Raw genomic sequence first — 4,612 nt, 5'->3', positions numbered from 1 at the left:
AATAACGCCAACGCAAGTAATTTCTAACCAAAAAAACAAACCTTTTGTATTTAAGGACATAACCTAAACTTAAGAACATTAAGAATTACTTAGGTTGCAAGAAAATTAATGCTTACTTCTAAGGTTGTGTTTGATAACAGTTAACTACATGGTATTAGCCATCTTTGTTCATTTATGAGAAAGAGATCTTCATTTCAAAAATAGTTGATACTTGATGTTTTGGTCTTTCCAATTTGATAATTTTTGTTGTAATATAATTTTATCCATTAGTTGTAATGTCAAACGAGAATTTTCTGCAGTAATTGCTCAACTACCACGATCGTAGAAATGACACAACCTCTGGGAATAACCACCGGTTTTAGTCGCGAAACATCGGGCATGCTTATGGCGGTGAAAATAACAACACATATAATAAAGAAAAGTTTGTTTAGAGTCAGACTCACAAAACCTAGTCAATTTCATCACTATCCGGATCGAAATACTATGATACTTGTGGCATATGATCAACTAAATTAAAGAAGTTTGTTTAGATCCAGACTCACAAAACCTAGACAATTTCATCGCTAGACGGATCGAGATACTATGTTTAGTTACCTAAAATTGATGAGAGGCTAAAGTGGGATTCTAGGATTTCTGAAAGTGAGTTACGGGAGGTTGAGCAAGAACAATCTTCGCCTAAACCACGCACAGTGGCCGTTCAAAGGCTGCTTCAGTCACAGGAGAGATTAGGGCTGGTCTTAGAGAGGGAAGCAGATTAAGAGAGATCAAATAATTCTAGGATTTGAATAAGAATTGCTCTGAGAGTTTATCAGAAAATTGTGTTGTTAGCTTGGAGAAATAGATAACATATTTATAGCTGAATTCTCTAATCTCAGGTCAGTGAAGATAGGGATTGTTTGTCGTGTGGAGCAATTTTCCCGTCTCTTTAGGAATAAATAGAGAGTTAAACTAAGCTAAGTTTATCTCGTTATTCCACCGCCTTTACTATCTTTTGCGGAGAGAAATAGGTCGGGTATTTCTCACACGTGCCACCTACAGACGCTTTATGCCCAATCATTCCGGATAACGCTTGCATCCTCTGTCTTACCGTAAACCGCCAGACCAAAACCCTAGTTGATATCCCCGCATTTGTGTGAAGTTGAGTCAGCCTTTGTGATGATGTGTTGAGAGAAAGAAATATTCTCTTTAGCCGAGTTGGCCAAGATAGAGAGATATTCTCTGATTTGTGAGAATGACTAGGATTAGTCACGTGAAAAGACATGTAATGCCTCAGAAATCGTGTGTAGAGTGTGAGAGAAGCTGAGGTTGATCTCCCTCTCTCCATGGTCGCATATGTCACGTGGGGACCATATTATTTCTTTTGGGTTCCTTTGTTGAGCATGCAGAGCTCAAGGGAGCTTATCCACGTTTTTGGATAGACATGTGAGTGTGTTTGAGACGCTGAGAAATAGGTTTGATCCCTAGGTGAGACTTCCGCATGAGTCTTATGCCTGTATAAGACTCTTCATATGAGTTGGATGGTGGTCCCGGAGATGTGTGAAAATTAAGCGCAATAAAAACGAGCCTACAGTAATACCGCAAGTGCACGGTCGTCAGTTGTAGCTCGTGCAAGTACGGGTTGATCCACAGAGACTGGGAGTGTTTTGGAGTTTTCTAGCTATTTTGGGCTCCTAAATTGTTGTTGGTTAACTATGAAGCCTTTTGGGCTTTGGGCTTAGGGTACCTTTGGATTATAGGCTTGTTTGACAATGAAGTGAACTGAGCTTGGGCTCAGTTGGTCTTGAAGTGCACTAGGCTTGGCCTTTGAAGTTCACTGGGCTTTGAGTGTCAATGGGCTTCTAGATTAACCCAAGACTGAACTGGGCTTTGTAATGAATCTGGGCTTTTAGCCTTTGGTTCTAAGCTAACTGTTTAGTGCAGCAGCAGACAAGGTAAAGCAGGCTCTAGGCAGACAGGGCACTAAGTCACACAGGGCCAAGGATGGCATTTACAATGACATGTACAAAGAAAAAGTGACAATGGTATATACATGGAAGCAACACAGGGCAAAAGGATGCAAATTTACAATGGCATAGCAGTGATAAATCAAAGGCAATGGCCAAGGGCCAAAGGCAAAGGAAGAACAGGGCACAAAACAGTTATAAAAACAGCTATAAAAACAGTGATAAGAAGCCACAAAAACAGATAGATAACAAAGAAGAACATGAAAGATGCTAGGCAGTGGCTGTTTTTTTTTTGTTAAATCCTTGTCCCTAATGGAGCTAGGTGGAGGTTCTATCCTGCCTATGTTCCAGGGCATACATAAATGGAATGGAAGGAGAAGAAGCTTGTCCAACTGTTTTACTCCTAGCATTGACTGTCTTTTAACAGCACAATCAATCACAAGTAACAATGGACACTAAATTCCTCCATTTCTCAATCAGCTCAATTTACATGAATTCTAACCTAAACTTCCACCACTAACAGTGAACAAACTTAACATTTGAGGAACTAAACATTAAACACTAAACATAACAGTAAACTAACAGTGAACTATTGAGAAAACAGCAATGAAGGGAGACAGTAAACAAGAGTGATGAAAGAACACTAGGATGTTGGATCCACCATTAACCTAAGGGATATTCTACTCACAGCTAAGATAATTACCAAAGTGCTAATTGTCTGATTAAAGCACAACTAGTCTAAGGGATTAGCAACACTGAACATGAGCTGCACATGATGAAGACTATCTCAGCTGGTTCATAATTTCATCTAGTCCTAGCATTTGGGATTCAGAACATACATAACAGAAACAGTACAGAACATGATACAAACATTACAGAAACATAACATAACAGGAGACATGAAACATAACATGGATAGCAACAGCACATTACATCAAATGGAGAAACTGAACAATACACAGAACATGGAAAAACATGGATAGCAAAACAGTGAAGAACAAAGGATAAAAACAGAGCATAAAATGGAATTTTTTACAGAACTCACAGTTCTGGACACACTGGCTAATCCAGGCATACCTATTACAACATCCCAAAGCATCTATTTATACTCAATTACACTTTACCAGTAAATTAGGGTTTCTGAAAATTGAAATTCAGTTTACCTAATCTTTGATAATGGCTTCTGTACGTCGACCCATTCTTCTTCTGACTCTCCTGCTCCTCTCCATGCCTTCCAATTGCGTTTCTAACTCGACCTAATTCATTGATTTTCTCATCTAGGGTTTCAGAGAGAAAAGAGGGGAAATCGATGAATTAGGTGGGTAGAGTGGTAGGGAAATGATGGGAAAGGAGATGGGTTGTTGTAGACTGGTGATGGTGGCTATGGCAGGTGGATAAGGTGGTTGTGGCAGTGGCAGGGCGTGGTGGTGATGGAGTTGCAGACGGAGGTGAGGGGAAAGAGAAGAAGAAGTCGATGGGAAATTTGGGTAACGAAATTAACGGCGCAAGATGGAGTTAGGTGCTGTAGTGTTAGACAGGAGCTTCAGACTTTGATGTACTGGCGATGTTGCGACCATTAGATTTAGATGTGTCCAATCTGACGGCTAGAAAGGGAAACGGGTATGGATATAGGAAATGGATCTGGGTGAGGGTTTTGGGCCTTGGATATGCCAAGCCCATATCTTCTTTAAGAACAATTCTTCCTCTTCAAGCCCAGTTCTAACCTTTTGGTCTTGTGCACAACATTCTTCGCGGCTTCCTTGCGTAATTCCTCCCGGCTTTTCACTACTTTTCTTCTCTTTTCCGCTCCGCAATTCATCTAACTTTATTTATTACCTAAAAATGCAAAATTAATTAATAAAAATATTTATTCTTGAAAACAATGAAAATACAGAATATGGGATAAAATGTAGAATTAATGCACAAAGGATGAGTTAAATGCCAAGAAAAATATATAGAAATATGCACTTTTTAGCACTCATCAAATACCCCCAAACCTGAATTTTACTTGTCCTCAAGTAAAACAAAACTAAGGAAATCCTAACTATACCACTGTCGCTGGTCTCTCGAATGCATTTAGCGTATGCACTAAGCCTTTTAAACCACTAAGTGTCCCTAGTGGACGAGTGAAGTCTCGTGAAGGTTTACCAGAGGTGTGCCTACAAAACCTTAAGACAAAATATGAGCTCAGATTCCATGAAATGTGACATGTGCATGACAGTTTAAGCTCACAGCCGAGGAATATGTCAATCTAGCTGTCAAAGGCACAATCCTAGCACTGATAACCCTAAAGATATGTGATAAGAGTGTAAAGTGTATCTACACATGTGTAAAGAAAGATCGGATGTTATGACTACTAATCACCAAGAGATAGTTTCTCAGGCTAAGAACCGAGGTCGAAATCTAGCTAGCTGTCCGGACTTTACGAGAATTGTGAATGAGTTGGAGGTATTTCACAATTACTCGCGTTGTACATCAATGGCATACACCTTCCTTGCTTATTACAATGAAACAACAAAATGACTCTTTACATGACTCTTATTCACATTGACTACTCTCTTTTATTTTTGGAACAAGAGAGGATGGAATTGATAAATACTTGATTTTTTTTTTTTATTGTATTTTTCTGATATTTTTTCTGAATATATACATCGTTTTTTTTTTTTTTT

Source organism: Papaver somniferum, chromosome 3 (genome assembly GCF_003573695.1).
Source record: "Papaver somniferum cultivar HN1 chromosome 3, ASM357369v1, whole genome shotgun sequence".
Taxonomy (NCBI): Eukaryota; Viridiplantae; Streptophyta; class Magnoliopsida; order Ranunculales; family Papaveraceae; genus Papaver; species Papaver somniferum.
The sequence above is the reverse complement of the archived record's forward strand: the minus strand, read 5'-3'. Positions refer to the sequence as shown.